At 47.6% G+C, this 16,230-nt stretch overlaps 1 protein-coding gene and 1 pseudogene across 2 annotated transcripts in view; both read right to left on the minus strand.

Annotated features, from left to right (window-relative positions):
• Window positions 1-16,230, minus strand: part of AKT2 (AKT serine/threonine kinase 2) — a 101,453-nt gene that overhangs the window by 83,927 nt on the left and 1,296 nt on the right. Inside the window, exon 1 of one of the 2 annotated variants that reach the window (XM_089659114.1) lies at window positions 1,522-1,634. The exons of the other annotated variant lie outside the window; for it this stretch is intronic. The gene's annotated coding sequence lies outside the window, so the exon portion shown is untranslated. Of the gene's footprint in view, window positions 1-1,521; window positions 1,635-16,230 lie in introns of those variants that run through there. 2 annotated transcript variants of the gene reach the window in all.
• Window positions 5,078-5,193, minus strand: LOC149439333 (U2 spliceosomal RNA; annotated as a pseudogene).

Here is a 16,230-nt window from a genome sequence, read left to right on the forward strand (position 1 = left end):
GGGGGGGGGGGAGGATGGGTACTCGCGGGCCGAATGCGGGGGGGGGGGGGGGGGGAGGATGGGTACTCGCGGGCCGAATGCGGGGGGTGGGGTGGGGAGGATGGGTACTCGCGGGTCGAATGCGGGGGGGGAGGATGGGTACTCGCGGGTCGAATGCGGGGGGGGAGGATGGGTACTCGCGGGCCGAATGCGGGGAGGGGGTACTCACGGGCCGAATGCGGGGAGGGGGTACTCACAGGCCGAATGCGGGGAGGGGGTACTCACGGGCCGAATGCGGGGAGGGGGTACTCACGGGCCGAATGCGGGGAGGGGGTACTCACGGGCCGAATGCGGGGAGGGGGTACTCACGGGCCGAATGCGGGGAGGGGGTACTCACGGGCCGAATGCGGGGAGGGGGTACTCACGGGCCGAATGCGGGGAGGGGGTACTCACGGGCCGAATGCGGGGAGGGGGTACTCACGGGCCGAATGCGGGGAGGGGGTACTCACGGGCCGAATGCGGGGAGGGGGTACTCACGGGCCGAATGCGGGGAGGGGGTACTCACGGGCCGAATGCGGGGAGGGGGTACTCACGGGCCGAATGCGGGGAGGGGGTACTCACGGGCCGAATGCGGGGAGGGGGTACTCACGGGCCGAATGCGGGGAGGGGGTACTCACGGGCCGAATGCGGGGAGGGGGTACTCACGGGCCGAATGCGGGGAGGGGGTACTCACGGGCCGAATGCGGGGAGGGGGTACTCACGGGCCGAATGCGGGGAGGGGGTACTCACGGGCCGAATGCGGGGAGGGGGTACTCACGGGCCGAATGCGGGGAGGGGGTGATGGGTACTCACGGGCCGAATGCGGGGAGGGGGTGATGGGTACTCACGGGGCGAATGCGGGGAGGGGGTGATGGGTACTCACGGGGCGAATGCGGGGAGGGGGAGATGGGTACTCACGGGCCGAATGCGGGGAGGGGGAGATGGGTACTCACGGGCCGAATGCAGGGAGGGGGGGATGGGTGTTATCGGGCCTCTGTGGGGATGGGTACTACCGGGCTGCTTGCGGGGATGGGTACTACCGGGTCTCTGTGTGGCTGGGTACTACCGGGCTGCTTGCGGGATGGGTACTACCGGGCCTCTGGGGGGCTGGGTACTCTCGGGCCAATAGGTGGCTGGGTACTCTCGGGCCGCTGGGGGGCTGGGTACTCTCGGGCCGCTGGGGGGCTGGGTACTCTCGGGCCGCTGGGGGGCTGGGTACTCTCGGGCCGCTGGGTACTCTCGGGCCGTTGTGTATGGCTGTGTACTTTCAGGCCCGGCAGGCCGCTGTGTACTGGCAGGCCTCTGTGTACTGGCAGGCCTCTGTGTTGCTCCCCCAGCTGGCCAGCGTGTCCCTGCAGTGCCTTGCCCTAGGCCTCTGTGTACAGGTCTCAGCAGCAGCGCTTTCTGGCTCAGGCCCCAGCCCCCTATGTCCTCCAGCGGCCTTCCTCCCCGCCTCACGCCCCCACCACACAGGCCGCACCCGGGGCCTACCCTCCGCCTTACCTTCCCGGGGTCAGGCGCCGCTCACCCCACCGCTCCCCGATCTCATGTCTCCCTCCTAACGAAACCAACAGCTCTACAGAGAATAGAGGCGACAATATCCGCCTACATCCGCCCTAGCACTGAACAGCACCGGAAAGGCCGGAGCCGCCATCTTTGCTGAGGGCAGCTGCCTGGCGCGACTAGGTTCTAGAAAGGGAACGTGAGGTGAAGGTGGCAGTTTATTTCTTACGGAGTATAAAACAGCAATGTGACAAAAATGATATAGTAGGCAGTGATATTAACATGCTATCTTATGCTTTGTAGGTTTCCCTTGAAACATCAGATGTTACATCCCAATTGGGACGGAGCAACAAACACCTGACAGAGGCCTGGCTGAGGTCTGGAATCACAATTGTGCTTTGTACATTTCTTATCGTGACGTTGACATTCAACACAAAGTGCCACAATGCACGTTGATGTCAATGGAAAATGCTTCCGGGGGAAATTGCCTTGGCGGGAATCCAGGTTTAGGCCTAGTATACGCTGGTGTTATACAGCAGATCCCGTGCGAGGGCCATGTTTGCCCACACAAGGAGGCACAGGTGCTCCATGCATGCCCATGCCACTAATCCCATTCATGTCAATTGGCGGCTGCACATGCCCAGTGTGTGTTCAGGACTGTACACCCGCACCAATGCCAAATTGGGAACAGCGGTTGCGTCCATACAGCCATTGTGTTACAGTTGAAATGAATAGGATTGCCTGATGCATGGAACACCAGTGTAGGCAGGTGCAGTCCGTTTTCTCCACTGCTGATGGTCCTGGACAATGTAGAGGGGAAGAGGAAGTGGCAGGAAACTGGATTTCTCTTCGACTTCCTTGGTCACATGGAACAGTGATCCGGTTGGATGCTCTGTTCCCATGTGACCCTGGTGGCCATCTTGGGTCAAGCAGAGCCTATATATAAGACTGATCCCAGGTTTTGGTGCGCTTTATGTGAGTGGCTAGAGTAGGGACAGGTTTCCCAACTGTCAGGGACAGTGCTAGTGATAAAAAATGGTTCCAGAAGAGTAGGGAAAGAGCAGGGACTACGTCTACCTTCTCAGGAAGCTTCCCCTTTAGGTTGGACTGGCCAGGCGGCACTCCGCTCCTCGTAGCAGGCGCTGTTGGCACACTGAGTCTCCACACTGCTGTATTATGCAAGCCATACATGGGTTGAATTCCAAACAAATTTTCTTTAGAAAATCGGACATTTTATGCGTTTTGTGATCCGATGGTGCCACCATTGATTTCGAAAATTCCAAGAACCAAGCTTTCAATTTCACCTCATGTTACAGAAAAGAATTTCTTTTCTGGAACAATTTTCTTTTCTTTTTAGGTCATAGCTCATGCTCATTTCTTTTTCATTTATATTTCTCTCATGATTCTCCCATCATTGATTCAAAATTTGTTTGTTTTTCAAAAAATTTCCAGGATGCCCGAACCCTCAGATTCGATGGTCACATGAAAATCGTCCGTTTATGTGACCCACTAATGGAGCGAAATTCTAGCGAAAATTCTTAGAAAAGATTTTTGAAAGAAAATTCTTTTGAAATTTGACCCATGTATGGCCGGCTATACTCCCGGTCCCCGAGAGACTCCCCGCTGGTTCTGGTTGTACTGATGAATTACTGTGCCTCCACATGTAGGCAAACACAGCCCTCACACTGGTGTACGCTGTAGTACACCTCTGCAAGCTACGCCTTTGACAAAACATAGGTGTGAATGCATTTAGTAGACACATATAAATGCAAATAATTATTTTTTTCAATGGTTCCTATCAGGCCAAGCATTTAGGTGCGGTCAGTTTAGCTGTTGTGCATTCAGGACCCGATTAGAAATGCTAAACGCATGTGAATGCATCTAAAAGGCAGTTAAACAGCTTAATGCAGGAACAAGTGACCTGGGAAGCATATGGTCTTTTATGCCTCCCAGATAATTTCTGTATTTAGAAGCGCTAAAAGCAGGACTACCAGTGTAAGGCCTTGTTCACATGGTCATACTACAGCATACACCCCTGCGAGTGCTGTGTCTACCTTCACGGGGATGAACAGATGTTCTGTGCTTCCCCGTGCAGGCTGTCCTATTCATTTTAATATGGACGCAGCGGCTGCACGGAGCTAGCCGTTGTTCCCAATTTGACGGCCATGCGGGACCGGAATGAAGTGTATGCTCGGGGCCAGGCACCCACATGGATGTCAAATTGGGGGCAGCTTGCGTGCAATGATGAGTGTGGCGTCGGTTCAGCTCACACACAAACAACGATCGTCCCACACATTTGAGGTATAGCCACGAACGTCAGATCATAGACAATAATTCTAGCACCAAACCGCCTCTGTAAATCTAAAGTGGTAACCTGTAAAGGCTTTTAAAGTGTTGCATAGAGATAGTATAATTTACGTTGTTTGTCGCTGTTACATGGGCGAGCGTGACATGTTTGGTATCTATTTACTCGGCGTAATATCATCCTTTATATTTTACAGAAAATGGGTATGTGCTGAGCTTTTTTGCATCAAAATGCAAAAATGTATTTTTCCCAAAAAACACTGTGCAAATACCGTGTAACTTAAAACATTGCAAAACCCACCAATTTGTTCTCTAGGGCCTCTGCTTTAAAAAATATATCATATTTAGGGGTTCTAAGTTATTTTCTAGCAAGAAATACCGATTTTTTTTTTTTTTTTTATTTTAAGTCCGCAAACATGCAAACTACAACGAAAAACCCGTAAGTGATCACAAAAAATGTGCAAGTGCGAACACCACACGAAAAAGTGCACTTAGGGGTGTGTTTGTCCTACCCCCGGAAGGGTTGGACCGTTCACCCGATCCCCCGGGGCACGAAGCTCCTGACAGGGACAAGGTTCCCATTTGGTCCTCCTGGCCAAAAGGCCTGGTGGACCACCGTTCCTTATGCCCAGCCGAAGCCGGACATCCAGTACTAGGCGAGGGGGTTCTCCCGAAGAGAAAACCCCCTAGGGATCAGGGTAGGAAGGAACCGTAGGGCCACACATCCTCCCCCTAGACTTCAGGTAAGGCCCAAGGACCCACACCCTCCATCCGTGAAAAACACACACATAAGTAAAGTAAAAAGTGACAAAACGTGGGAGTGCATAATAAATAAGATAAAGGTAAAGTAAAGAAAAAAAATAAAAAAGTGGTACCGTGCCGAATTGTGCACAGACCAGGCCCTGAGGCCCGTAGCAAAAATTGCCCTGGACTTAGCCAAAAGACCTGGTCCTTAGGGCGCTGTGCAAAAAGAGGTGAAAAACAGTGGCCATGTGTCATCTTCACACCGTGGGGTCCCACACCCAAGTGTTACTAGTGACACCCCTGAGAGCGTCTTCCCCAGGGGGCACTGAGTTTGCGGACTTTTTGCGTCCCCAGCCCCAGGCCAGACCAAGGTAGATCCGTCCAAATCAGGAGGTACTGGGTCTTTCCAGCTTTCCCAGAGGAATTACTCCCAAGGTCCCAGAGCGTATCGTGGCGCCCCCTGGTTTCTGTCCCTCCGGTCCAGCCTTCCGGACCCCCATCATACCAGTGAGGGTACTATACAACAACCATCCCCGCAAAGCTAGAATGGTCGGGAGCACCCCCACTGGACACTGATAAGAACAGATACTACACTTGATCTTAGCCAAAAGGCCGAGAAGCGATACCGATTGTTACATGTAAACAAAAAGTGCTAGAAAAGGCTTGATCTGGAAGTGGATATAGATCTATAGTTTAGAATACTCATTTAGAAGACTGAGTCAAGTTGTGGAGACCTCATTTAAAAAAAGATGTTGATAAGATAGAATGAGTCTAGAGACAGGGAAGAAAATGGTGAAAGGTAAAACATATCAGGAGGGGTAAAACATATCAAGAGACACTAAAGAAACATACTGTGTACATGTGGGCAGGTTGTCTACAATGTGGGTTTTTTGTATTAGTTAGATCAGGGTTTCTCAACCAGGGTTCCTCCAGGGGTTCCTTGAACGAAGAGAAATTTCTGCCTTTCAGATAAGTTCCCACTGACACCATTGATCTTTTTAGCTATCTAAAAGGTGGTAATTCTTTCCAATGACCACAAGAGTAAGGAGCATTCTTCCCAATGACCACCACACTAATGTATCGTGAGTTGTAGATATAATGACTTTTAGCATGGGTTCCCTAAGATTGGAAAGTTATTTCAAGGGTTCCTCTGTGTTTAAAAGGTTGAAAAAGGCTGAGTTAGGTAGTTAAGCTTGTGCAGGCTGGAGTAAGTGTTAACTCCAGCATCTCAGTTCCCGGGCTTGTCTTGGGCTGGTCTTCCATCCAGAGTGGTATATATGTAAATGGCGAAGGTCTGGTTCGGATCGAGCACCCAAGAGAACTTGGGGTAGAAGAAAGACACCAGAACCAGGAACTCAGAAACGCTAGGTCCAGCATGTGATCTGCTCAAGATACCGGGGATCTGGTGGGCACTTCCATGGGAAATCTCCAGCTATGGACATACACCTGGCAGGAATGTCTGGGCAGTCAGCTCTGTTGGCCAGTTTAGGGTTGGGAATTTTATTATGCTTGTTTTTTGTTCTGCCATGTTCATTGCTGCCCCTGGAACCTCAGCTGTCACTATGCCAATTTTTCCTCCGAAACCTGGCAAATATATAATTGGCGTGGGAATCATTGTAATTTATTAGCGTGCAGCAACAGCCCTGAAGAACGGAGAGTCTTTTCTCCCAAAACATATTGGCTTGATGTACTTGATGCTATTCTCAATAAACATCTCTTAACCACTTCAATACTGGGCACTTTTACCCCCTTCCTGTCCAGCCCAATTTTTACAGTAGCTATAGTGCTCTCACACTTTGAATGACAATTGCGCGGTCATGCAACATTATACCCAAACTAAATTTTCATCATTTTGTTCACACAACTAGAGCTTTCTTTTGGTGCTATTTAATCACAGCTGTTTTTTTAATTTTTTGCTAAATTAACAAAAAAATTTTTGTATCTGTTATAAACGTTTGCAAAATAAATAATTGTTCTTCATAAATTTAGGCCAAGATTTATTCTGCCACATTTCTTTGGTGAAAATAACCCAAATCAGTATTTATCAGTATTTATTTTTTAGTCTGTAGGAAAGGTTTAGCATTTACAAAGTATGGTATATATCTGAATATTGATCAATCCTGAAGTACTGACGGCCAATCTAATTTCTTGAGGCACAAAAATGTCAGGACAATACAGATATCCCCCAAATGACCCCTTTTTGCAAAGTAGACAGTCTGCTGTATTTAGTAACAGGCATGGCGAGTTTTTTAAGTTGTAATTTTATTGTCATAATTTGTTTGGAAAATGAAGAAATGAAAAATAAAATTCAAAAATAATTTTTTTTTTCTGCATACTGTCACCAGTGCAGTATAGTGTCATCATATAACTGTTGTGGCAGTGATCTGGTGACAGTATGAAAAAAAAAAATTATCTATTTTTTCCATTTAATTTATTATTACTTTTTTTCTTTTTTTTATAATACACAGTGACCAGAGTAGTATAATGTTACCATAGCAACACTGTACTACTCTTTGGAAGTGATCAGTTTTTAGTTTTTTTTTGCTTTTACACATTATCATTGCTTATAGCAAAGAATTTCTTTGCTATAAGCAAGGATTTAACTGAATGAAATCGATTTTACTGTTGTGATTTGTTTGTTGTGATTAGCTATGATTGGCCACAGCTAATCACATGATTGGCCCAGTCTGTGATCAAAAGGAAGCCATCCATTGTTTACAATTGTCATGTGACCTGCTGTGATTGGTCACAGCAGGTCACATGGTACTGGCAACGGGCCGGTGCACAGATCTGGCATCGGCTGTGTCTGAGGTACACAGCCGGTGACAGATTTCGCCACAGCACAGACCTGTGGGCACGCGTGGGACAGAATGACGTCATATGACACCCACCCAGACCGACGAGAGTCCCACTCGGCCGTCTTTTTGGTATTGGCCGGGCGGGAACAGGTTAATCTACCATTCAACTTGCATTCTTTGCAATATTGGGCACGCCTTCTTTCCCATCATTCCATGTTCTGTCATGACGAATTGCAGTAAAGTTTTCAAACTGTTTCAAGCCTGGTCTGAAGTTATTCCAAAGGGGTGTATAATGGTCTCCAGCGTATGAAAGAACAGGGCCAGTAAAGCACACATTGGGTATGTTGCTGGTGTAGCTTGTAAGGTAAATATAAAATATTTTTATACTTTGGGCACTGGGTCACCTCTTCTATTGATTGACAGGTGGAAAGGGGCCAGACCTGGGACAGTCACTAGTTGCATCAAAGCCACCAGCTTCAGCAGAAAGACAGATCTGAAGACACCTAATCAATCAGGTCAGGAGTTCTTTGATTCTTTTCTTTTTAGCACTGGTAGTTGAACTTTAAGTGGTTGTAAACCCTTACATATACCCAGTGAAGTGACTGGCTTCAGGTGATACACAGAGATGAAACAAATCCTCTTACACACGTTGTACCTGTTTATCTGCAGTATTCTTTTCTCTACATTTGTTCAAAGTCCAGAATGTTAATGTAGCACTGCCCCCTTAGGAGTTGCTGAAGATTTGGGTCTCCCAATAGTCCTGCACAGCCAGACAACATGCATTTCCTTCCAGCCTTGCACTCCAAAGACAGTAAACAGTCCTTGAACTTGTTTTTTTTGTGTTTTTATTAAGGGGTTGGTTGCTTGAATGGGGATGAGGGATACATGGGATGCCCAAGGAACTGTTAAACTGAGGACACCTTCCTGGAACTATGTGCAAATGCTCAAAAGAGTTGCTCTTCTTAGGAGAGCTCTGTAGCCTCTCCTCACATACCACCTCAGACCCCAGATGAAATCTCCTCTTCACCCAGCTGCCTGGGGAATCCCTGGGCAAGGGGACCCAGAATCTGCCACTTCAAGATCTTCAGTTCCATATGGGGGTTAGTCAGGTTTCCCACCAAAATGCCCTCTTCTCTTATCTGGCCCAGGGGGTTTGGCATTACTCCCTTAGTCCTCTCCTAAAAGCTTGTAGGTTTGTAGCTGCCTTCAGGCCTTACGTTGAGCTGGCTTCTTCCCTGCTTCCCAGGTTGTCCCATCTCAGGGGATGGTTGAGGCTGAGAGATCCTCACTTCCAGCTCCTCTGCCTTTAGGTAGGTCCCTCTCCTGGACCCCCTTCCAGGCTCCACACTCCATCCTGCTTACTCCATCTTCTACCCAAACTCTTCCTGCCTCTGAGCAGGCTAAATCACTCTGAAGGGCTTTCCTGACCCCATGCCAAGCCTCCTGCTTGGGGATTGGTCAGGACCCCTTAAAAGTGCAAACCAGCTCCTCCTCACCCCCTCCCACTGAGTTCTAGAGACTTCACCAAGTCTCTAGATCAGGGGAGGTATCAGGGAACTGATCTGCAGAGCCTCTCAGCCCTGACTCAGATTTGATCCCTCTGAATATCTTTCCCTCAGCCTCTTATTACAAAAATAAATAATTAGCTAGCTTCCCCTGGTTACATTAAAGCTTGTCTATGAGTTCAGAAAAAAATGGGCAGAGAGCTGAAATTATGATCTGCAGAGCTCAGTGAGGAGAGCTGAGGCTATAAATTTGCTGAAGGTCTCTCCCCTGTCACCATTTTTCTCTTGGTGTCAGGAAAACTTGTCAGAAGTGGCTCAAGCTGATAGCAGAGGAACGAAGCAGAGGACAGAAATGACACTTAGTGCCCTTAATTGATAGAAGTACACACTGTAGAGGGATATGCTTTGTTCATATTTCATGTCTGGGGTTTACAACTTTACTGATCGCAGATCGCTCTTCAGAGACCAAAGCTTGTGTGAACAACCTCTATAAGGCTTCATGCACACGGCGCCTTTGGCTGTACAATGTACAGTGTGAGCATAATTCTGCACCCCTGGGCCACAGATGATTCATGCAGCCACCCCATAGACAATCTGTGATTGGGGTTTACCTCTGCAAACTAATATGTACTTATAGAGCCGTGTATATCCATTCATGTCTATGGGGAGGCGTTACACAGTACCCAAGGTTCTCAGGTCGGGATATATACCCAAACTTACATTATTTGGCTGCAGGCAGCTGTGTGCATATCTACTAACAAAAGGCATTATTGTTGCTCACCCTGCCTCTATTGGAGCGCTTTCCCGTCTACAGTCAGGTCCATAAATATTGGGACATCGACACAATTCTAACATTTTTGGCTCTATACACCACCACAATTGAAATGAAACGAACAAGATGTGCTTTAACTGCAGACTGTCAGCTTTATTCTGAGGGTATTTACATCCAAATCAGGTGAACGGTGTAGGAATTACAACAGTTTTATAGAGTTCACAAACTGGGATATTTCTGAAAATTGACCAATTCTGAAGTACTGACAGCCAGTTTAGTTTCTTGAGGCCCAAAAATGTCAGAACAGTACAGATTTCCCCCAAATGACCCCTTTTTGCAAAGTAGACAGTCTGACGTATTTCATAACAGGCATGGCGAGTTGTAACTTTTTTGTCATACTTTTTCGGAAAATGACACAATTTTTTTTTACATACTGCCACCAATGCAGTACAGCGTCAACATATAACAGGTGTGGCGGTGATCAGGGACACTGACCGGTGACAGTACGGAAAAAAAAAATATTTTTTTTTCAATTTTTTTTTATTCTTTTATTATTTTGTTTATTTTTTGTTAAATTTTTTCTCTTTTTTTTAAGACTCTTTTTTTCATATTGCACTATGACCAAAGTAGTATAATGTTACCATAGTAACATTGTACTACTTTAGGGAAGTGATCAGTATTTTCTTTTTGTACACAAGTTGATTGCTTATAGCAAAGATTCCATGCGGCAACTGGTTAACGCGAAGCTCCACCCAAAAGGGGAAGTTCCGCTTTAAGGACCGCTCCTTCTGCTCCCCATGAAGGATTGGCACCTTTGGTGAGCGGGGGGGGGGGGGGGGGGGATTTGACAGGTACCCGCTCCCACTTCTTTTCCGATTGCCTAGGCGATCGGAAACGGAAGGTGTCCTCCCTCAGTCCCTCCCTGTAGTCTTTTGGGACATGTGACAGGTCCCAGAAGACTACACGACCATTCATGAAGCTCAGCGCTACTCGCACGTGCACAGTGGGTACCCGGCTGTGAAGCCGCAAGCAGTCACAGCCGGGTGCCCACACTGAAGATGCCTCCTGGAATACAGCACGGCCGGTGAAACGAGCTGTGGGGGACACACCACGGGACCGAGGGACAGGTAAGTGGCTGTTTTTTAAAAGTCAGCAACTACAGTTTTTGTAACTGCTGACTTTTATTTTTGATGGGTTGAGTCCGCAAGGGCGGACTGAAAACTCATGGGGCCCCCGGGCAATAGGAGATCATCGGGCCCCTGTGTCCTTGCCCAAACTCAAAAATGCCTATGAAAAAGGTACCAGGGGAATCTCATGGGGCCCCTTACTGACCCAAGCCCTCGGGCAGTGCCCGAGTTTCCAAATGGTCAGTCCGCCCCTGGTTGAGTGGAACTCCGCTTTGGTGCTGGTAGCATCTTATGGCACTTATTTTTGCAAGTTAAATTAAAAGTAACAGTTTCATGTTTTGTTGATTTAATATTTTCTACTATTTTTAAAAATGTTAACTTTTTATTTGGGGGGGTGCAAAATAGTCTAGCACCGGCACTGCTCATGTATTCACCATTCACAAAAGTCAGATAGTTTTCATGTCACTGGTTATTTTTTCTCTTGCAGTAATTCTTCCTATGAAAAGGTGTTTCTATGGAACACTCGTATGCCTTGAATGGAAGGCTGGTATGCCCCAAGGGCTGGGCACAGCTGTGTTTGTGTGTGAAATGTGACAAATGGCAGGGCCCAGGTTGTGTTTATGATCTGCACACCTGTGCCTGTGTTGTACACATTACTATCAGTGCGTGTGCCTTTGTCAGCTGCTCCTGCTTCCTGTTCAGTGTTTCCACTCTCCCGGCCAAGCACTGTTTACTCTGTAGTGTTTCCTCTCCGTCATTCAGAGCGTGTGGAAGAAACATTTATAGCTGTTTATCGCAGGCGATAAGAGGATCACACATACCGCCTAAACGCGGTGCATCGTCATACACACAAGGTCTGTTCTCAGGGCTATTTGTGACAACCTAATCTAAAATAAGCAACGTCTTTCATCTTAAATCAGCAACTTGCTTAACCCCTTGCCGAACATATACATGGGTGGGTGAGGTTTCTGTGCTGAGAGAGTGCTCACTGTGCGCTTCCATCACAACAACTGAATGATCAAAGACAGCTCCCAGTTACTAGGAATGGCTGTGAGTCAGCGGGACCGCATTCTGGTTGTGTGACCAGTGTGACAGTGGTCACATGATCTGCTAGTCCTTTCTGCCCCTTGGGCATGGAACCATCCCCTGTATGGCTTTCTGCAATAACTGTCTTCTTCTCCTCTCCCTTCAGCTGGATTTCACCTCTTGCAGAGAGAGGTATACAGGGGATCAGTAGCAGTAATTGCCCCCCTGTATTTACCAACCCCTTCCTTTCCTGAATGAACACAATGAGTAAGCAGTACTGCTCACTCACTGTGTTCATTAATAACTGAAGCACAGTAAACTGTTTCTTTGTGGGGGGGAACTGTCAGGTTCGCTGTATGGGGACACGTGGTTTCTAACAGCAGCCCTGATAAGGACAGTTCCCAACCGTGCTATAGCGTGGTTGGCTAGTTCTGGGAGGGTGTCCATGGACGTCCTCCCAGAACCGCACCCCCGTGCTCCCTGGTGCACACACCTGATCACATAACTAAGGAACAGTCCAATCACAGCTGATCACCGGGTAAATAGGAAATGCTGGTTATCGGCAGTCCTCTCCTCATACTGACAGCACTTGAGGAGAGGAGAGCCGGTAAGCCGCATTTCTCAGGGGAACATCTACACTGGTCATCAGGGCACTCATACTCAGTGTCCAGGTGATCAGTGTAGCCCCATCAGTGTGGCCAATAGTGCCCATCTGTGCTGGCAATCAGTACACATCAGTTGAATCAGTGCCGCCCATCAGTGACACCTAACAGTGCCCATCAGTGCTGCCTATCAATGCCCATCAGTGCCACCTAACAGTGCCTATCATTGCTGCCTATCAATGCCCATCAGTGCCTCCTAACAGTGCTCATCCGTGCCAGCTAACAGTGCCCATCAGTGCTGCCTATCAGTTCAGCCTAACAGTGCAGTGCCCATCAGTGCTGCCTAACAGTGCCCATCAGTGCTGCCCATCAGTGCCACCTAACAGTGCCCATCAGGGCCGCCTATCAGTGCAGCCTCACCAGTGCCTAGCAGTGCAGCCTATCAGTGCCCATCAGTGACTCATCAGTGCCCATCAATGCAGCCTATCAGTGCCCATCAGTGAAGGAGAAAAATTACTTATTTACAAAATTTTATAACAGAAACTAAGAAAAACTTTTTTCAAAATTTTTGGTCTTTTTTAGTTTGTTTAGCAAAAAATAAAACCCCCAGGGGTGATTAAATACCACCAAAAGAAAGCTCTATTTATCTGAAGAAAATTTATAAAAATGTAGTTTGTATACAATGTTGCATGACCATGCAATTATCATTCAAAGTATGAGAGCACTGAAAGCTGAAAATTGGTCTGGGCAGGAAGGGGGTAAAAGTGCCCGGTAGGCAAGTGGTTAAAGAGACATCGGGCCTGGGCAGTAAAGGTTAAAAGCAGAAACTCTATGGTAGTGCAACAGTTCTGGAACTGCTACTCCACGGATTACCAGCTCACCAGTCACGAGCTCAGGAATGTTCGGTCCAAACCTACCTAATCTATTCCACAGGGAAGCCAACAGCCAATCAAAGGCAGCAGGGGCATTCTCTGTGTATATGTGTGTGGGGCGGGGAATGCCTGTACCGCCTTTGCATTGGTTGTCAGCTTTGACCGCTTCCTGGAATAGCGCAGACTCCTGTCCAAACATGCCTGTAAGCAGGTACAGTTAGCTAGCCTGCCACTAGGTGGCTCTGTCCCAAAATAGTGTGGTAATAGGGAATTATGTAACTGGATGTTAGGTTCCCTTTTGGACAAAGCCTTCCTGTAGTGATATAATGGGCAGAGTTAGTTCCCAAATAAATACCAGGAGGGGAGGAGCCTTTTAAAAAGGGATATGGGAGCCACACACCCCACAGGCATGGGTGGGGCTAGTTGCTCTTCTACGCCAAGAAGGCTATAGTGTTGAAATGGAAGGCCAACCAGCTCCAGGCATTGAAAAGCTAGAAAATACTAGTTAACTTGGTTATTCCACTCTATAAAATGACCTATATCTCAAGGGGGTGCCCAAACAAGTTCCATACAATATGAGACATTTGTCTGGAATCGTCCTCTACTATTAACAAGAATGATACATGAAAAGAGGGAGAGAGACCTTCAACTCGAGAGGCTCTGCTCCTACCCAGTGAATAGTGCTCTGTATCAGGGGCGGACTGACAACTCATGGAGCCCCCAGGCAATAGGGGATCATGGGGCCCCTGTGTCCTTGCCCAAACTCAAAAAAGCCTATAAAAAAGGTACCAGGGGAATCTCATGGGGCCCCCTACTGACCCCGGGTCCTCGGGCACTGCCCGAGTTTCCAAATGGTCAGTCCGCACCTGCTCTGTATCCAGTTCATGGTTTACTGACACTCTCAATTTTCGTCATAATGTGAAAAGTGTAAAGTGAGTGCGCGAGCTGGTTTTTGGTTAACATGACTCCTTCCATTATATGCATGGCCCTTTTCGGATCCTATATCTGTCACGGTCGTCGACTGAATTGGGGGATTGCCTAGTCGAAGTTGTTTAGCGGGTAAAGTTGTTGAGTGTCTTATTGTCTCTTTTTTATCTTTGGTTGTAACATGTCAAGCCGGGGTATGCCCAGAAGCTTTGCTTTATACTCTTTAACATTTTCAAACCTAATAAAAAGATTTTCTAGGGAAAAAGTATTAGGTGGGGCTAGGGGGGATGCTACCCACAGCATAGAATGCATGAAGGTAAAAATCCTGAAGGCTTTATGACCAATTGATTTTTTTTCTAGAATCAGCACAAGGGGTAGTGCTTACTTTCAGTGCGAAGTGTCCGTTGTGCTGCTAGCTGGTCTCATAGTTAAAAACTGAAGTCCTGAATGCTGTAGGGCTTAAAACAATTAGCTGGGTCTGTGACAGGCCCTTGTCAAGAGTGCTGCCTATGCCCACCCATTCTGCTCCCTCCTCCTGTCACAGAAGCTGTACTGTAGCTTCCATCAACAAACAGCTTTCTGTGAATGGAGGTGGTGGATGAATGAAAGCTTCACCTCCTCCATTCATAGATTTCTTTTTATCGCCTTTGTCAATATTTTTTTCCATTTTGGATCAAGCAGGGAAGCAATTTCCCTGTGTCTCTGCTGGATAGATTTACCCTTTGGTGACTATCGGCACTGAGACAGAAAGTGATGGGAAATCCAAAATTTTACAGTTGTCACTGGAGCAAGAATAGAAGGACAATCTTAAAAAAAGGGATTCCTGACCTTCTTACTCCAAAGAAGGGACTTTATCTTTGAGATATTTCTTACAATTTCCAGTTGTGTCTCTTTGGCAGAAAGTAATGAGATGCAGACATCGGTCAAAGGCCCAACTGAGAGTGGTGGTAACCATTCCACACCACATCTAAAACTAGAAAAACAATTGACCTTAAAGTATAACTAACGGGTGTTTGGAAGCAGAAATCTGAAAACACCAAAATTACATTCAGGAGATGAGTTTTTGGGCAGAAAAAATGCTTGACGTGTAAAAGCAAGGCCATGACAAGGGGTGGGCAGGAAAGGGTGGCTGCCCACGGCGTTTGCACCATGTGCATTAGGAGGAGGGGCACCAAGGAGAGTTCCTGATGCTACAAGCTGACAGCAATAGTGACAGCAGCATCGCTACTCCTGTCAACGTAGTGTGCGTAGTGGCGAGCCAAATCTTTGGAAGAGGAGAGAGCTGGGAGGAGGTGTGGGCTGTGCTCTCTCCACGCTCTAGTTCCACACTCAGTTTCACACCCAGCAAAGAATGTGGTTAGGAGGCAAGTAAGTAAACTCTGTAAAGTCCCGATCTGAGAGCCAGCGGTGTCCCCGAGCCACAATCCCATAGCCCTGCAGCAGTGCCATCCCTCCTCGCCAGCCAACAGTCAAAAAGATTAGAAGTCAGCCTTGCCTAGGTTCCTCCTCAACTCTGAGTCTAGGAGGAAAGACATATGACAGCCTTCTGCTGCACTGCACACTGCATCTGAGGTCTGTGCGTTGGAGGGAGAGGGGAATTGCACGGGGGGGATGAGAGTGTGCTAGGAGGGGAAAGGACAAGAGGGTTATTGCTAGGTGGTGGGATAGGGGAAGGGGGGATTTGTGCTGGAATAGGGGAAGAAGGTATAAATGGGCCTGGAAATTGCTCATTGCCATTACAGCCACTCTAAATGTTCAGCACTTTGGATCTCTGCATGTACATGGATATAATTTTTAACCAATCCTTATTTTCCAAAAATAATCCTTAATGGCCCTATAATCTATTTTTCAGGAAATTATTTCTTTCTGTGTTTTTCTGCCTCCTAACATCCTCCGTGAGCTCCGTAACCTCTCCTTTTACCCTTCACTTCCTTTTGTCTGGAATTAGCAGTGCACATTACTTACTGTCATGTGCACTGCTCTATGCATACTACAAATTCAAAAGTCCTTCAGAGTCCTGAAAGACTTTTAG

Source organism: Staurois parvus, unplaced genomic scaffold, assembly GCF_062004578.1.
Source record: "Staurois parvus isolate SC_StPar_1 unplaced genomic scaffold, SC_StPar_1.0 ptg001133l, whole genome shotgun sequence".
NCBI classification, from domain to species: Eukaryota; Metazoa; Chordata; class Amphibia; order Anura; family Ranidae; genus Staurois; species Staurois parvus.